We start from the raw sequence: 20,169 nt of genomic DNA on the forward strand, positions 1-20,169 counted from the left end.
GGGAATACCCATCACTGTTCAGGCTGGTCTGGTCCTATTGGAGCAAGGTCAAGACTGATTTGTATATGCCTGGGTCCAAGTTGAAGAATGATGGTTTGGAAAGCTACTACGAGTGTTTGCCAGGGTTAGATTTATGGCAAGCGTTTCTCTAATTACCTTTTGTGTATTTGGTGTAATGCCTTAAGTAACAAGGGAATGCCAGACATGGGTTCCCTGCACAATGTGCCACTGGAACCGACCTACATTAGACTGAAGAGCCCCAGCAAGTGTGCAAACTATCTTGTGTTACATTTGACCAGTTCAGGGAGAATTGGGCAGACAGTTTAGGCTGGACTGGTCCTGTTGTAGCTGGGTAAAGCAGATTACCATATGGCTGGGTCCAAACTGAGATGGCAGGGTGTGCAAAATTGCCCACTGGTGTAGCCTGTTGAATTACTTTAAGTCCACACACCTTATAGAATGGTGCCACAATGATTGTATGATGTAACCAGTGATGTCATCATGTATGTCATTTAGGTGAGTGATCAATAATCCCATCAATGATGTCATTGAACATGCCATGAGTGACATAATATGTGAGGTCATAAGCAGTGCATGGCCGGGGCACAAGGTATTGTTATAGTTAGCGCAGAAAAATATGAATGAATGGTTTATTTCAGAGTTTTTTTGCTTTTTAAACACCTTATTTAAACACTTAACTGTAACACTACTTTAACATTTGTTTTTTAATGAATTTCTATATTTTTATTTAATTTAAGTTTAGATTGTAGTAGCATAGCTAACTATAACTTCACTTTAACCTTTGTTATTTCAGTGAACAAGTGACTGAGAAGATGGGTAGGCTGAGTAAACACAGATGTGGAAAGGGGATGCTGTAATTATGTTGATGTCTTTCTCTTTAACTATTTATAGGCCCTTTTATAATACATTGTGCCTCAAATTAAAAACTGACATCTCCCCCCACATTTGTAACCCATACTTACATTAACATCTCAATGCGTATTTACTTTAGTTTGCTCTGCAGGCAAGGTTTTACATTTAACAGCTCCTATTCTAAGTCAAAGGCACTCAGGAGTGCCTCACTGTTGTTTAGAATTTAAAATGTTAGCACTTTAGTTGTTTGTTAGTACTCTGTGGTGATTCTGCATTTGATTACTAAAGAATTAACTGATAGACTATTGCTGGTGCTCGAAGTACATGCTTGACTCGTCATGTCAGAATATTTTACTGAAATAGATGATTAAGAAATGTGACCTCACTATAGCTTTCTAAGCACTAACCATAATTTCTTTTACAAAAAGAAACCTCAATTATTTTTAATTTTCTGCAGTATCCTCTTTAGGAAATGCTCTCAATTTTAAAGCTCTAACTCCATCAAGATGGCTTTCAGATGCGCACATTCTGTCATGAATGTTAGCACGTTATTATTTTACTTCATTTTCAGGACGTAGAGACCAGGTCCCTGAACCCTGTGATGGCAGACACCTCATATTGTTCAGGTTGTGGCTAACACATCAAGATTCCTTACTCCCATTCAAAGTGGGCAATTAGAGTATATCTGGACACCAGCAGTCCAAATATACCCAAAACTTTAACCATGAAAAACATGTGTCCTTATTTAAGAGCTAATTACTCAAAAACGGTTGAACGGATTACACAAAATAAGAGAAAAAACACTTTGTAAGTAAAGGTCTAACTTTTTGCCAAAAATGGTGTAGTTCTGGTCAACTGTTTATTCTCTATCAGAAACACACCCTTTTTCTTAGCCTCCCACTTGACACACCAGTGCAAAACGTTTCAGAAACTGATGTGGATTACGTTGTTGGGGGGAACCTTTTGTGAAGATGTCCTGCCGCTGATCTTTGGCGGTTCCTGTTGCTCGTCAATACCAGCACGTTTGGGAGTAGAAAGGGATCCCATTGGGAGCTACGCAGCGTTTCTTTTGCTTACCTCCACCCAACCGGGTTAACATTGTCTACTTTGTGAGGCCCCCAATCCACTTGGGTATCAGGAACTAGAACAGCACGCAGATGGTCTTCAAAAACCATAATGCCATGCCTGCGCACGCCCACATGGGCGGGACTAATACTAACGAATAAAATGTTCCAAAGCTACTTGGATGCCTCACTCTGTCTTTTTGCATGCCATTGATAAAGGGCTCACAGCTTGAAACGCGTTTGGCATATGCACACTGGAGAATGCAGAGGTTCGCTGTGATTGCTGCTGCCGGATATATTGTGCGGTGACCTTTGTAGGTGTGATGTTTCTATGGGGACACCCTGGCTCTTTTGTTTATTGCGGCTAGTCCGGCCGCGGAGATGTCCTGCCGCTGATCTTTGGCGGTTCCTGTTGCTCGTCAATACCAGCACGTTTGGGAGTAGAAAGGGCCTCATTCCAGGATCCCATTGGGAGCTACGCAGCGTTTCTTTTGCTTACCTCCACCCAACCGGGTTAACATTGTCTACTTTGTGAGGCCCCCAATCCACTTGGGTATCAGGAACTAGAACGGCACGCAGATGGTCTTCAAAAACCATAATGCCATGCCTGCGCACGCCCACATGGACGGGACTAATACTAACGAAAAAAATGTTACAAAGCTACTTGGATGCCTCACTCTGTCTTTTTGCATGCCATTGATAAAGGGCTCACAGCTTGAAACGCGTTTGGCATATGCAAACTGGAGAATGCAGAGGTTCGCTGTGATTGCTGCTGCCTGATATATTGTGCGGTAACCTTTCTACGTGTGATGTTTCTATGGGGACACCCTGGCTCTTTTGTTTATTGCGGCTAGTCCGGCCGCGGAGATGTCCTGCCGCTCATCTTTGGCGGTTCCTGTTGCTCGTCAATACCAGCACGTTTGGGAGTAGAATGGGCCTCATTCTGGGATAGCATTGGGAGCTACGCAGCGTTTCTTTTGCTTACCTCCACCCAACCGGGTTAACATTGTCTACTTTGTGAGGCCCCCAATCCACTTGGGTATCAGGAACTAGAACGGCACGCAGATGGACTTCAAAAACCATAATGCTATGCCTGCTTTCCTCCTCATGGGCGGAACTAATACTAACAAATAAAATGTTCCAAAGCTACTTGGATGCCTCACTCTGTCTTTTTGCATGCCATTGATAAAGGGCTCACAGCTTGAAACGTGTTTGGCATATGCACACTGGAGAATGGAGAGGTTCGCTGTGATTGCTGCTGCCGGATATATTGTGCGGTAAACTTTGTACGTGTGATGTTTCTATGGGGACACCCTGGCTCTTTTGTTTATTGCAGCTGGTCCGGCCGCGGAGATGTCCTGCCGCTGAGCTTTGGCGGTTCCTGTTGCTCGTCAATGCCAGCACGTTTGGGAGTAGAAAGGGCCTCATTCCGGGATCGCATTGGGAGCTACGCAGCGTTTCTTTTGCTTACCTCCACCCAACCGGGTTAACATTGTCTACTTTGTGAGGCCCCCGTCCACTTGGGTATCAGGAACTAGAACGGCACGCAGATGGACTTCAAAAACCATAATGCCATGCCTGCATACGCCCACATGGGCGGAACTAATACTAACAAATAAAATGTTCCAAAGCTACTTGGATGCCTCACTCTGTCTTTTTGCATGCCATTGATAAAGGGCTCACAGCTTGAAACGCGTTTGGCATATGCACACTGGAGAATGCAGAGGTTCGCTGTGATTGCTGCTGCCGGATATATTGTGCGGTAACCTTTGTAGGTGTGATGTTTCTATGGGGACACCCTGGCTCTTTTGTTTATTGCAGCTGGTCCGGCCGCGGAGATGTCCTGCCGCTGATCTTTGGCTGTTCCTGTTGCTCGTTAATACCAGCACTTTTGGGAGTAGAAAGGCCCTCATTCCGGGATCGCATTGGGAGCTACGCAGCGTTTCTTTTGCTTACCTCCACCCAACCGGGTTAACATTGTCTACTTTGTGAGGCCCCCAATCCACTTGGGTATCAGGAACTAGAACGGCACGCAGATGGACTTCAAAAACCATAATGCCATGCCTGCGCACGCCCACATGGGCGGGACTAATACTAATCAATAAAATGTTCCAAAGCTACTTGGATACCTCACTCTGTCTTTTTGCATGCCATTGATAAAGGGCTCACAGCTTGAAACGCGTTTGGCATATGCAAACTGGAGAATGCAGAGGTTCTCTGTGAATGCTGCTGCGGATATGTAGTGCGGTAACTTTTCTACGTGTGATGTTTCTATGGGGACACCCTGGCTCTTTTGTTTATTGCGGCTGGTCCGGCCGTGGAGAAGTCCTGCCGCTGATCTTTGGCGGTTCCTGTTGCTCGTCAATACCAGCACGTTTGGGAGTAGAAAGGGCCTCATTCCGGGATCGCATTGGGAGCTACGCAGCGTTTCTTTTGCTTACCTCCACCCAACCGGGTTAACATTGTCTACTTTGTGAGGCCCCAAATCCACTTGGGTATCAGGAACTAGAATGGCACGCAGATGGACTTCAAAAACCATAATGCCATGCCTGTGCACGCCCACATGGGCGGGACTAATACTAACAAATAAAATGTTCCAAAGCTACTTGGATGCCTCACTCTGTCTTTTTGCATGCCATTGATAAAGGGCTCACAGCTTGAAACGCGTTTGGCATATGCAAACTGGAGAATGCAGAGGTTCGCTGTGATTGCTGCTGCCGGATATGTTGTGCGGTAACCTTTCTACGTGTGATGTTTCTATGGGGACACCCTGGCTCTTTTGTTTATTGCAGCTGGTTCGGCCGCGGAGATGTCCTGCCGCTGAGCTTTGGCGGTTCCTGTTGCTCGTCAATACCAGCTCGTTTGGGAGTAGAAAGGGCCTCATTCCGGGATCGCATTGGGAGCTACGCAGGGTTTCTTTTGCTTACCTCCACCCAACCGGGTTAACATTGTCTACTTTGTGAGGCCCCCTATCCACTTGGGTATCAAGAACTAGAACGGCACGCAGATGGACTTCAAAAACCATAATGCCATGCCTGCATACGCCCACATGGGCGGAACTAATACTAACGAATAAAATGTTCCAAAGCTACTTCGATGCATCACTCTGTCTTTTTGCATGCCATTGATAAAGGGCTCACAGCTTGAAACGCGTTTGGCATATGCACACTGGAGAATGCAGAGGTTCGCTGTGATTGCTACTGCCGGATATATTGTGCGGTAACCTTTGTAGGTGTGATGTTTCTATGGGGACACCCTGGCTCTTTTGTTTATTGCAGCTGGTCCGGCCGCGGAGATGTCCTGCCGCTGATCTTTGGCTGTTCCTGTTGCTCGTTAATACCAGCACGTTTGGGAGTAGAAAGGCCCTCATTCCGGGATCGCATTGGGAGCTACGCAGCGTTTCTTTTGCTTACCTCCACCCAACCGGGTTAACATTGTCTATTTTGTGAGGCCCCCAATCCACTTGGGTATCAAGAACTAGAACGGCACGCAGATGGACTTCAAAAACCATAATGCCATGCCTGCGCACGCCCACATGGGCGGGAATAATACTAATCAATAAAATGTTCCAAAGCTACTTGGATGCCTCACTCTGTCTTTTTGCATGTCATTGATAAAGGGCTCACAGCTTGAAACGCGTTTGGCATATGCAAACTGGAGAATGCAGAGGTTCTCCGTGAATGCTGCTGCGGATACGTAGTGCGGTAACTTTTCTACGTGTGATGTTTCTATGGGGACACCCTGGCTCTTTTGTTTATTGCAGCTGGTCCGGCCGCGGAGATGTCCTGCCGCTGATCTTTGACTGTTCCTGTTGCTCGTTAATACCAGCACGTTTGGGAGTAGAAAGGCCCTCATTCCGGGATCGCATTGGGAGCTACGCAGCGTTTCTTTTGCTTACCTCCACCCAACCGGGTTAACATTGTCTACTTTGTGAGGCCCCCAATCCACTTGGGTATCAGGAACTAGAACGGCACGCAGATGGACTTCAAAAACCATAATGCCATGCCTGCGCACGCCCACATGGGCGGGACTAATACTAATCAATAAAATGTTTCAAAGCTACTTGGATGCCTCACTCTGTCTTTTTGCATGCCATTGATAAAGGGCTCACAGCTTGAAACGCGTTTGGCATATGCACACTGGAGAATGCAGAGGTTCGCTGTGATTGCTGCTGCCGGATATATTGTGCGGTAACCTTTGTACGTGTGATGTTTCTATGGGGACACCCTGGCTCCTTTGTTTATTGCAGCTGGTCCGGCCGCGGAGATGTCCTGCCGCTGATCTTTGGCTGTTCCTGTTGCTCGTTAATACCAGCACGTTTGGGAGTAGAAAGGCCCTCATTCCGGGATCGCATTGGGAGCTACGCAGCGTTTCTTTTGCTTACCTCCACCCAACCGGGTTAACATTGTCTATTTTGTGAGGCCCCCAATCCACTTGGGTATCAGGAACTAGAACGGCACGCAGATGGACTTCAAAAACCATAATGCCATGCCTGCGCACGCCCACATGGGCGGGACTAATACTAATCAATAAAATGTTCCAAAGCTACTTGGATGCCTCACTCTGTCTTTTTGCATGCCATTGATAAAGGGCTCACAGCTTGAAACGCGTTTGGCATATGCAAACTGGAGAATGCAGAGGTTCTCCGTGAATGCTGCTGCGGATATGTAGTGCGGTAACTTTTCTACGTGTGATGTTTCTATGGGGACACCCTGGCTCTTTTGTTTATTGCGGCTGGTCTGGCCGTGGAGATGTCCTGCCGCTGATCTTTGGCGGTTCCTGTTGCTCGTCAATACCAGCACGTTTGGGAGTAGAAAGGGCCTCATTCCGGGATCGCATTGGGAGCTACGCAGCGTTTCTATTGCTTACCTCCACCCAACTGGGTTAACATTGTCTACTTTGTGAGGCCCCCAATCCACTTGGGTATCAGGAACTAGAACGGCACGCAGATGGACTTCAAAAACCATAATGCCATGCCTGCGCACGCACACATGGGCGGAACTAATACTAACGAATAAAATGTTCCAAAGCTACTTGGATGCCTCACTCTGTCTTTTTGCATGCCATTGATAAAGGGCTAACAGCTTGAAACCCGTTTGGCATATGCAAACTGGAGAATGCAGAGGTTCGCTGTGATTGCTGCTGCCGTATATGTTGTGCGGTAACCTTTCTACGTGTGATGTTTCTATGGGGACACCCTGGCTCTTATATCCGGTATCCGGCCCTCAGTCAATCCGAAAAGTGGACTGACACCGGGGGAACCTGCGTCATGACATCGTCTAGCAGAGGTTTTAAAAGTGGCTGGCACCACAACAGGACAATTACCCACCACCCATTGAAGGGTTTTAAAACATGTTATAAATCGGACGCTGGCCATACTACAGGTACCAGAATGCTATCTACGAACGGAAGTGATTCCTAATGGGCGGAGCTATGTAGAGCTACGTTAAAATTGTAAAAATTTACCTGCAGTCAACCAGCGAACTGAATGTGTGGCAGGCGTAACCTCTTGAAAAAGTTTCCAGCAGAAACGAAACATGTCGACAAAAACGCTTTGTCCTGTTCACCCTGCACGAATAAATGGTCAAAGGCAAGGTTTGTGGCGACTCATCCTTCTCCCGTGGGAGACACCCTGTTGTACAAATATCAGCGTGGTTTACCTGAAGGGGCACGCACAAGGGAAGGAAACGCAAGGCAAGATTTGTGGTGATTCATCTTGCTCCCGTCGGAGATACCTTGTTGCTATTAATATCAGCGTGGTTCACCTGAAGGGGACGCACAACTGAATGAAGCGCCAGGCAGCCCCGCACCTGAACCTCCTTTGTTTAAACCGCTACACGGATTAGGGGTCTGCGGTGCTCCCGGGGACTGGACTCCGGTATCCGGCCCCCAGTCAATCTGAAAAGTGGACTGACACCGGGGGAACCTGCGTCATGACATCGTCTAGCAGAGGTTTTAAAAGTGGCTGGCACCACAACAGGACAATTACCCACCACCCATTGAAGGGTTTTAAAACATGTTATAAATCGGACGCTGGCCATGCTACAGGTACCAGAATGCTATCTACAAACGGAAGTGATTCCTAATGGGCGGAGCTATGTAGAGCTACGTTAAAATTTTAAAAATTTACCTGCTGTCAACCAGCGAACTGAATGTGTGGCAGGCGTAACCTCTTGAAAAAGTTTCCAGCAGAAACGAAACATGTCGACAAAAACGCTTTGTCCTGTTCACTCTGCACAAATAAATGGTCAAAGGCAAGGTTTGTGGCGACTCATCCTTCTCCCGTGGGAGACACCCTGTTGTACAAATATCAGCGTGGTTTACCTGAAGGGGCACGCACAACGGAAGGAAACGCAAGGCAAGATTTGTGGTGATTCATCTTGCTCCCGTCGGAGATACCTTGTTGCTATATATATATATATATATATATATATATATATATATATTCCACACACTCCAGGTTAGTATTCCCTTTGTAGAAAAACCAGAGTCGGAGCCCAAATGTAGAACGGTGCTGTCAGAGTTTATTCGACAGAAGAAAAACACCCAACGCGTTTCGAGATCAGCCGATCTCTTGCTCACGGGTGGAGCTTATCGGTACCATCGTTCTTTTTAAAGAAACATACAGTGTTATGCTTTAGTCACACGTGATCATAGTCATAGTGGAAACATTTTGTATAAACAAATATGGCCAACAAAAATAAAGAGTTTCATGTGAACAATCAAATACTTATCCACTGCAAAACGGTACATCAACAATTGAAGTCACATTATATCTCGAAACGGGTTGGGTGTTTTTCTTCTGTCGAATAAACTCTGACAGCATCGTTCTACATTTGGCCTCCGACTCTAGTTTTTCTACAAAGGGAATACTAACCTGGATTGTGTGAAATTTAAGGGGCTGGTGAACCCCGTCGTGAGCCCGCCGTCCAAGGGGCTTGAGCACGCCATCTCTGTGTGTATTATATATATATATATATATATATATATATATATATATATATATATATATATATATATATATATATATATATATATATATATATATACCACACACACATCTGTGTATATATATATATATATATATATATATATATATATATATATATTGAATATTGTTGCAAGGTTAAAATTATGTACTATATAGGCTAATATATTATTGATGGGCGAAGCGCATATTATTGCGTTCTCACTAGCCGGCATTTCTCCATTGGGGATGTATTTTACCAACATCGGTCCCTTGCAGTTTTACAGCTGTCGCTATTACATATATAATGAAATTTGTTATATGAACTACAGCTGGGCCTTTGTACATATGTAAATCAATTTATTAACTAAATAGTTTTTTTACCATTGTACATTTTCTGGCTTTTAGCATGTTGTCACTGTAAATATGTTTTCCATGTCCATTACTACGCAAAAATGCACAACCAATCATGTATTCCCTCTAGTTTGCACTTGCACTTTAAATATAGCCTGTCCCACCCCTAGCGTCAGGTGACCAAGGCCTCTGAGCAGGCCGAAACGTTATGCTGGTGGTGATGCATTTAAATTGAATAAAAAATTCTCTTCACCTGAAGACTTGGGTCAGCTTTCGTTTGTATGGATCGGCGGTCCCCCGGGACATTGGGGTTTGCTGGTTTGTGCTGGGCGAGTGCAGTTTGATATATACATATATATATATATATATATATATATATATATATATATATATATATATATATATATATATATATATATATATATATATATATATATATATATATATATATATATATATATATATATATATATATATATATGTACGTAGGTAGTTACAGTTACAGTTAGGACCAAAGTGTTAAAAAAGTCCCCATTTTGGTTGATGTGCTGTGTCAAAAGTATTGGGATGATCCGTCAAGTGGGGAAAAGAAAAAAGAGGGTCCAAAACATGTCTTCTTAATGCTATGGGGATTTTTTTTTTAACATGACTACAGTTCGATCGTGTAAATCCGTTCAGTAGTTTCAGAGATATTTAAGTTTTATAAAATATAGATATCTGGGGACGTGAGTCATGCAGTGAAATTGCGGATCCAACAAAAATTTGATTTGCTACCAACACTTCAACCAGGAAGTATAGGAAGCCATCTAGCTGCAAACACAAATTCTAGTTAAAAAAACATAAAAATTCACGTAAAAAACCAAAGGTTACAGGTTGAAAAACCTTGGAAATTCACTGAAAAAACCAAAGCTTGCAGGGACGTTATCGTTAGGCTCAGATTTTCCTCATACAAAACCAGTAAAATTCAACAGTTATAGTTACCTGAACTAAGTATAACTTATGCCCCCGCAATGCACTGATGACATCACCAATGACATCTCAAATGACATCAAGTGAGTGTAAGTGTTTTTAAGAGTTTATGGGTGTTAAACATATATACTAACATGCTACAAAAGTTACATTATTATACTAGGTGCAACTACTACTTCCAACATATATTATGTGAGTGGCTGTGTGACTTTTTGTATACTTGTGTGTATGGGTGTGTGGCTCACTTAGCCGCTTTGTTGCGACACGAATTCCACCGCTGTGCTGGGACATTCCAATCCTGGGCGTGGTTCAGACAGCCCCCGGCCGTCATGCACATACGCCCACCGTGACTCATGATGGCTGGGGGCCGTCATGAGCACGGAAGAGGTTAATGTGCACCGGGCCAGGGAAAAGTGTATTTGATCCCTTCTGACAGGATCATTTTTCAATATTCTGCCAAGTAGGAGCAAATACATTAGTCTGCTCCCAGCTGGCACAAGATTTTAAAATGCTCCCGCCAGCTGGGAGAAGACTTGTGTTCTGTTTCCCTGCCCGCATTGATGCAGACAGGGAAACAAACTCATATTGTTCCCACCGAAAAGGAGCAAGCATAAATAGCTGCTCCTTCTGGGCAGGAGCAATCAAGGCTCCTGCACTATGCAAGAGATGGCTGAGTCAGCGAGAAACCTGTGGACCCAACGGTTCCCAATGTGTGCTCTGTAAATGTCCTGGGTGGAATCGGGGCACCCACCTCTTGTCCCCTGATGGGTTCCTCAGGGATGAGATGGCTTGGCTGGGGCTGTGCAGCAACCCTCCTCTTTTAAACAAAAAACTGCCCCTTGAGGAGAGAGTCCCCAGGGCCTTTGAAGAGTCAGGGAGGAGAGCTGCATGGCCCCTTTCCCTTTTTATGATATTTGGCCCTGGTGGATGGATTTCCCAGGACCAATTAAGGCTTGGGAAGGGGGCTGTATGCCCCCATCTCCTTATAATATGGCCTTGGAGGATGGGTCCCTGGGACCCAAGAAGGCTTAGGGATGGGGGTGTACAGCCCTCTCCCCTTTCTCATTGGTTTGACCCTAAGGGAAGTGGTCCCTGGGCAAAAATAGGCTTGGGGAGAAGGATTATATGCCCTCCTCCCCAGTTTAACTGTATTTGGCCCCATGCGAAGGGGCTACCAGCGCCCATCACCTTCTAAGGCCCCTAGTTATTGGAACTGACCCTGGGGATGGGGTTCTCAGGGCTGATTAGGGATCAGGAAAGGGGCTACATGCCCCCCTCAACATATATGTTTTGACCATAGGGGAAAGGGTCCCTAGACCCGAAAATCAACCCATGCTGTGCACCCCAATGGGTGTGCACAGAGTGGGGTTGCCAGCCTGCCGGAGGTTTGGTCACAGGGCTGGCCGCAGGCCGAGCCCAGTTGCCTATCCCCTGCTGTGCACAGCAAGAGGACGTGCACAGTGTGGGTCTGGCTGCCTGTGGGGAGTTGGATGCAGGGCCTGGCTGTACAACCAAAGGCCGTGGGTAGAGTGAGGTCCTCTACCTGCAGGGTTGGCTGACAACTGTTGGGTTGGCCAAAGGCACTCACTGACCACAGTCCCTGTGGCCAACCGCCTGCTGTGAAGGGCCTTTGGACATGCGCAGCATGGGCTTGGCTGCCTGCGGGAAGTTGGACACAGGGCAAGGCTGGAAGTCAGGCATTGTGGCTAACCCCACGCTTCGCACTACCAAAAGGGTGTGCACAGCATGAAGTTGGCTGCCTGTGGCCAACCCCATATGATGAAAGGCCACGCACAGCTTGGGGTTAGCAGCCTGTGGGGGTGGTTTGGTTGCTTCCTGGAGGGCTCCTGTTACCAACCACCTGCTGTTCACAGCCTTTGGACGTGCACTGCATGGGGTTGTGAGGGATTTGCCATCTGAAATTACATCATTTGTGACAAGAGTATGCACCGAAGAGAGCTGAGTAATAGTGAAAACTGTTCTAGAAAAACAGATATCTGAGGTGAGCAGAGTGTCAGTGGTGTTGTAGGGTGCTCCATATAAAGGACCTGCTGTCTACCTAAACTTGGGTAATTACTCATACATATGTACATACATATACATATACATACATATATCTATATCTATATCTATCTATCTGTCTATCTATCTATATTTATCTATCTATCTATATATCTATCTATCTATCTATCTATCTATCTATCTATCTATCTATCTATCTATCTATCTATCTATCTATCTATCTATCTATCTATCTATCTATCTCTATCCCAAAACGTGTTTTCCCCATGCAATTTTCCACAGGGACCTTTAGCCAGGGCTACAGCCCGAAAGGCTGAACGGAATTACACGAAATTTGGCAGAGAGGTAGAGTTCTGTTCGCAGATTGTGATTTTTGTTAAATGGTGTAAATCCGTTCAGTAGTTTCTGAGAAAATTGCAAGTAAAATCATAGCGATATCTAGAGACGGAGTTCAGCACGCGTACTGAAATCTGTTCAATTATGAGCGCGAGCTGCATGCTGATTGGCTGTCAACTGTCTGTCAACACTTGAAACCAGGAAGTGTTGGTGGCCATCTTGTGCCTCGCTAGAACCGAGTCACAAGAAAACAGTAAAACAAAGTTGAGAAATAAGGGAAGGGGGTAGGCTAGAGACATTCTGACCTTCTAGGCTTGCTCAGGGGGTCGTACATGGATGTTTAGGCTCTATTTTGTAATTTTATTTTTAAAGATAAATCGCGGCCTACATGTATGGAAATACGTACAATTAAGAGCAGGAGCTGCATGCTGATTGGCTGTCAATACTCCAAACCAGGAAGTGTTGGCTGCCATGTTGTTTGTCGGGAGAGGAGAGTCACAAGAAAACAGTAAAACAAAGTTGAGAAATAAGGAAACGGGGCAGGGTGGAAAGATTCTGAGGCTATAGTCTTGGTCGGGGGTGGTATATGGATCTTTAGGCTCAACTTTTATTTTTTTTAAATAAAAATGGCGCGTTACTTGTGCAATACTTGTACGCGGTGGAAAAGGTGAAAAAAAAGTAGAAGTCCGTTTTATTCGTTAGGTCCCGGGGGGGAAAATTACGGGGGCAATATTTCTGCATAATGGGGGTATGTAAGGTGCCCCGAGCACTGGGGAACGGCACTCCTCTGGTTTTATTTTGAAGTATGCGGGGGGGGGTTACGGTCCTACTCCCCGCAGACTCTGTGAGCGGCACCCCTCGGGTCTTTTTTTATAAAAGATATGTTTTGAGCTCTCTCTCTCTCTCCCCGTACACGTCACCGGGAATGCCACATTTCTGGGGCAGTGATGTGTAAAATGACCTTCCAGCTCCGGGTACCTGCAATGTCTGGAATTTTTTTATTAATATTGAGAGAGTGGGCTTGATAATACGTCCTTGTAAATTCCCATAGAAGCCTATGTTCTGGTGTTAACATGGGCTTCTATGGGAAATAACTAGGCCATATTATGAAGCTCATTATTGCCGTTTTATCAGCAGTTTCCTGCCAATAAAACAGCTATAATTTTAACACCGGTCCTTGATAATATGCGCCTAAGTTTACTGGTAAAAAAAAAGAGCAATGGGCTATATTATCAACAAAAGGCGATACATTATCGTAATTTTTATCAGCAGGAAACTGACGATAAATTGGCGATAATCGGCTTGATAATATGCCCTTGTGAATAACCATAGAAGCCCAGGTTAACATCAGAACTTGGGCTGCTACGGGGATTTAGAAGGGCCTATGGTTTTTTATTAATGTTGGGAGGGTGGGCTTGATATTACGTCCTTGTTAATTGCCATAAAAGCCTATGTTCTGGTGTTAACATGGGCTTCTATGGGAAATAACAAGGCCGTGTTATGATGGTAATTATCGCTGTTTTATCGTCAGTTTCTTGCCAATAAAACAGCGATAATTTTAACACCGGTCTTTGATAATATGCAGCTAAGTTTACTGGTCAAAAAAAGAGCAAAGAGTCATATTATCCACAAAAGGCGATACAGTAGCGTCGTTTTTATCGAAAGGAAACTGCCGATAAAGCGGCGATAATGGGCTTGATAATATGCACTTGTGAATTATCAAGCCTATTATCGCCGCTTTATCTGAAGTGTCCAAAATTATCGCCGCTTTATCTGAAGTGTCCTGTCAATAAAAGCGCTGATAATGTTTCGCCTTTTGTTGATAAAATGCGCTTTCATTTCTATGATAGTATGTAAAGCTTTCCTTTTTTCTTTGGTGTAGCAGTTGTACTCCCTTCGCATGCTCAGCGTCATCACGAAGCCCACGTTTTCTTTTTCTTCAAGTTCAACAAGCAAACCTTTCTTTGTATCAGTTAGTAAATCTGTTGCTTTCTTTTCCCGGTTCGTGTGTGTAATCCGCTGCTGTACTTTTGTACAATATTAATGGCCATATTTTTTATATATTTATTTGAAAGGTAGTGCCGAGGTGCCAAACGTTGATTACCTACTCCGTCCATCGCCATTTTTGTAGTTTCTCACCGTTGTTTTTATTATATCTGTTAGTTAGAACTCAGTAGTTTTCAATCCTAGTCTTGAAAATCTTACTATAGGATTTCAACATTATTTTTATTGTGGGCCGTCATACCCCTCCCCCACAAAATAAAAGAAGTATGTAGTTTTTTTAATTAACTTTTATTAAACAATAAATATAAACGAAACTCAATTATAACTATATTAGAACTGAAAAAATAACTTAAACAATGTTATAAACAAATTGAGAAATGGATTCCAAATGGTGTCCGATTAGTGATCTGCAAAAGAAAAAAGAAAATTAGAGTTTAGAATTATGTACATGTGAGTAAATGAGCTGAAGCATTACGGGCATATTATCAAGAACGGCGATAAAATTATCGCTGTTGCAGTGGCAGGAAACTGCCGCTAAAGCGTCGATAATGGGCTTGACAATATGCTGTTGTGAATTCCCATAGCAGTCCAGGTTCTGGTGTTAACCTGGGCTACTATGGGAATTCAGAAGGGCATATTATCAAGCCCATTAACGCCGCTTTAGCGGCACTTTCCTGCCGCTGAAACAGCGATTATTTTATCGCCATTCTTTATACTATGTCCCTGCAAGTTTTGGTAACTGTACGGTTTTACGTGTGCAGTGTGACTCGTACATTCCATTTCTGTTATAGTGCCGCGTTCAAGTGGTGTCTATATGGAAGTGCCTACTGCGTTACTGACGCCCGTTATGGCGAGTTATTTCTAATGCATTCCTATGAAGGCTTTGTACATCTAGGCCTCTGTGCTCACCGTTGTATAAACTTTGCGGGTAAACATTTCTGGCAATTGGTGTCACAACGTATTCTGAACAATTCTTCTAAATGTCCAAGACAGCATTGTCTAAGTTTAAGAGAGAAAGAGAAATGATATCACAGAGAGTGAGAGAGAAAAAGAGAGAGAAAACAACATTAAAACTGTGTCGCAGAGTCTGGGGTTAAGATTTTTTATTGAAAAGTAAGATGTAGATTTTACTAGCTCCTTGCATCACTTTACCCATGTTAAAAGTGACTCAAAAGTAGTGTAATAAGGTTGTGGATCTGTTTGTCACACTGTTGTAACCTATCTGTTGTCATTGCTCAGAGGTAATTATAGATCAAACTCATTATAGCCACTTTACCAGCAGTTTGCTGCCGATAAAGTGGTGATAATTTTGTCTTCAAGGCTTGATATTATGGCCCTCTCTCGTTTCGCAAATAAAGCTAACACTACAGTTTTACTAGTGCAGTGTACCTGGTACATTTATTTGTTATAGTGCCCCGTTCAAGTGGTGTCTATATGGAAGTGCCTACTGTGTTACTGACGCCCGTTATGCCGAATTATTTCTAAAGCATTCCTATGAAGGATTTGTAGATCTAGGCCTCTGGGCTTACCGTTGTATAAACCTTGCGTTCAAACACATATGGAAGTAGACTTCACAACTTCACTTCAACAATTCTTTTACACGTCCAAGCAGACAGCAGTGTCTAAGTTTAAGAGAGAAAGAGAAATGATGCCACAGAGAGTGAGAGAGAGAAAGAGAGAGGAAAAACAACATTAAAACTGTTGCAGAGTCTGGAGTTGAGATTTTTTATTGAAAAGTGGGATGTAGATTTACTAGTTCCTTGCATCACTTTACCCATGTTAAAAGTGACTCAAAAGTGGCGTAATAAGGTTGTGGATCTGTTTGTCAGACTGTTGTAACCTATCTGTTGTCACTGCTTGGAGGTAATTATAGATTTTACAGAGAAGGTGCTGCACACTACGCACTCTGGGCCATGATATCAAGCCTGGGCGACAAAATTATTGCCACTTTATCGGCAGGAAAGTGTTGCTAAAGTGGCGATAATGGTTTTGATAATATGCTCTATGGAATTCCAATCGTAGCTCATGTTAGATGTCCTTCACATCTAAGATCAGCTTCGATTGGAATTCAATAGAGCATATTATCAAACCTATTATGGCCACTTTAGCAGCACTTTCCTGCCGATAAAGTGGCAATAATTTAGTCGTCCAGGCTTGATAATTTGGCCATCTCCCATTTCACAAATAAAGCTAACACTACAGTTTTACGAGTGTAGTGTACCTGGTATATTTCAGTTGTTATAGTGCCGCGTTCAAGTGGTGTCTACATGGAAGTGCCTACTGTGTTAGTGACGGTCGTTATTGCGACTTATTTCTAATGCATTCCTATGAAGGCTTTGTAGATCTAGGCTCCTGTGCTTACCTTGTATAAACAGTGCGGCCACCGGAGTTAACTATTCGACTTGATCTCTGCTTCTGTACGTCAAAGTATATTCAATAAGTTGCAGAGAATTCCATTGCTGGTGCTCGATAGGCCGTGGTTGCTTCTGAACGATGTTTGCTGAAGGAAAGAAAAGGACATTTTGATTAGTCATCGTAAACTGAGTTGCGTAACTATCAAAAGCGAATTTTAATGTGGGTTCCAATATTCCGTAGTTAAGACTGTTGCAGCTCCAGCAAACAAGGGAAGAACAATAAGTTAATAGAGGCCTGGGACGGCCTCGTGACGCAGAAAAAAAAATACTATCATGGACGCCCTATTAATAATAATAGAGGCCTAAGCACGTGGCGTAGTACAGAAATACGACACAGAAATTTATGCACGCAAAATTTTTAAGATTAGAGGTGTATAGGACCTTGTGACTTATAAAGAAATATTTCAATTATGTAAGTAAAATTTAAAACCATTGAGGGGTAGGAAAGCCATATTACGGACAAAAAAATAGCATTATGCATATACAATTTACAGTGGCGGCTGATGTTGTGACGTCTTCTCTTACCTTTGCTTCTGTCGTCTTTTGTCGTGTCTTGAAAGGCTGCGGTTTTGCTGGATCTGGGGTGTTTTCGACAGTCTGTCTGTCACCGCAGCAGTGACAGGCAAAAGAGAGCGTGCTCACGTCAGTTCCCGCATTAAATGGGAACCGCGGGGGATGACCAAACCAAGCCCAGGGCCGTCATTGGTAGTGTTTTTGCTGTATGCAAGAATGATGGCCCTGGTGGACATGCTGTTGGGTAATGTATTGGTTTGCAGGCTAAATGATAGCAAGCATGCTAGGTGGTGGTATGTGGGTAGTGTGGGGGGCGTGTACCGCGCATGTGCAAGTATGAGTGCATGCACTAACAATTAACAACAGAGAGAGATGGGGCGGTGTTATAATGTACGCAGAGGTAGGCCCAGAATCGGATCTGCAATGAGTCAGCACTTCTAATCATTCCCCTTAGTGCGCCCTGAGCTCTGATTTGTCACTGAGAGGGTGATCGCACCATAGTTTGTACTGCTTATCATACTCAGCATGTACCCACGCATACGGTACGAATATGCTTTGACGTTACGCGTCGCATTAAAGCTTCAGTGTGACATCATGTACGGCGTTCTGTATGCGAAAGGGGGCAATGTTTCTACTTGGTTTAAAACATGTATGTATTTAATGTACATACTAAGGGCAGACATTTGGGATAACTATGAATTTTTTTAAATGCTTGTAATAATCATATATTACTTTTAAAAATAATTACACAAATCACGGTAGAACATCATGCGTACTCGTATTGAAAGAGCTGCGCAAGCGCATCATAAGCCAACGCAAAGCCATGTGACTTTAAAAGGAGCGATTTGATTGGTTAATTACTTTTCCTATTGCGACTGTTAAAAGTTCCGTCCCATAATAATTATTCGAGTTTGACTTTCTAAGAAGAAGCATTTGTTCTGAGAATCTTATCAAATAGAAGAAAGATCACCATAATAAGAGCAATGGAGTCATCTTCCAGCAGTTCTTCAGAGGGAGATTTTATTCCTGAAGAAGTCCAAAGAAGAGGAAAGAAGCTCTAATTTGGAAGTTTTTCACTTTTCCAGAAGGTCAAAAAAAGGTTATTGCTCCAAAAGTAACCTCTGAAATATTTTGAAACAACTCTTTCAAAGGGTGATCCATGTAAAAAATACACCTTTGGCACAGCAAATATGGTGCGACAAATGAAGAACTTGTACCCCAAGAACTTTGTTCGAGCTGCAAGACTGAGGTTGGACGAGAACCCACCTGCTTCTGCACCAAGCACATCAACTGCGGCAGCAGCATTTTCAGCAAGCAGTCCACACCCACATATTGATTCTGACTTTGCTAAAGTTAAAATTCTATGCATTTATTGTGATAAACGTTTGTGTTTTGGGGAGCAGTCTATAGAATTGATGAAACGCAGGATGCAGGATCATTGCTTTCCTCGACATTAGTTGTTCTTTTTTTCATTCTTTTGTTCCGCTTGGAATTTGTTGAGAAAACACAAAAAAAATACAAAACCAAAAAAACAGTTCTTTTTAGAACTACCTTCACTGGTCAAAGAAAGAACTATATTTCTATGTTAGTGTGTAAAAGCTTGTCAGAATGAATGTGTAGTTCATAAAGGAATGAATGAATATGTTACTAGTGTATGGAGAATGTGAAAGTGCAGAACTATAAGGAACTGCTACAGCATAAATCTATAAGGGGTTTATCTATAGTATACTGTAGTATGTCTGAAGCATTTGAATGTATCATATGTACATTAATATGTTACTAGTCTATGTTTCAATTTGCGCTGCTGGTGATAGTGCCTGGCGGAATTTGTATGTGGTAGGGGCGGATTTACAATCCCCTTGTGCCTCTTTTACACAGCCGTTGCGTCACGTTTGTGACACAGCGGTGGTGCAAAAGATGTGCCATGGTGTGTGCTATTAACAATGTGACGCATCTGGAGAGTGTATTACATTGTAAAGCGCTGTGCCAGAAGAGGCTTTCTTGTACAGAAGGGGGTGCAGAAAGGCCTCCTAAAAGTGACTGAGTGAAATGTATAACATTTTATCCAGTGACATTGGAGGCTATGCTGCATCAAAAGCTTACACATGCTTGAAGCAGGTGCAAGGATTGATACAGGATTGTGAGCATAGGGCCGCAAGAGAATTGCTGGAGCTGTGTTATACTTGCAACCGATGTCAATCAATAATTCATTCAAAAATTACTTTGCTATTTAGTTTTGTTATTATTTTATAATAAGAATATGAAATATAATCTACAAAATAAAATAAATATAAATATTTATATTAAAAATATAAGAAATTAGTTTGAAAAGAAAGACATAATAATTAATACATTTATAAATTGTCATTTACAAAACCTATAAAATTCACTGAAAAAAACATAGGTTTCACACACTTTATCATTAGGAATTAGCATTTAAAAAACCTTGGAAATTCATTGCAAAAACCATAGGTTTCACATATTATAGTTAGCTGAACATTTCTCTCATACAAAACCTTTGAAATTCCTCCGTTATAGTTAGCTCAGCTAACTATAACTTGAGCGCCCGCAATGCACTGCTGATGACGTCACATAATACATCACTCATGACATGGTCAGTGACATCACTCATTACATCACTGATGACATCTCA

The 20,169-nt window shown here is 43.2% G+C and overlaps 1 protein-coding gene across 1 annotated transcript in view; it reads left to right on the plus strand.

Moving 5' to 3' along the window:
* Window positions 1-20,169, plus strand: part of MYMK (myomaker, myoblast fusion factor) — a 153,582-nt gene that overhangs the window by 32,804 nt on the left and 100,609 nt on the right. The gene's annotated exons all lie outside the window — the stretch shown is intronic.

This window comes from Lissotriton vulgaris, chromosome 5, assembly GCF_964263255.1.
Source record: "Lissotriton vulgaris chromosome 5, aLisVul1.2, whole genome shotgun sequence".
In the NCBI taxonomy this organism is placed as follows: domain Eukaryota; kingdom Metazoa; phylum Chordata; class Amphibia; order Caudata; family Salamandridae; genus Lissotriton; species Lissotriton vulgaris.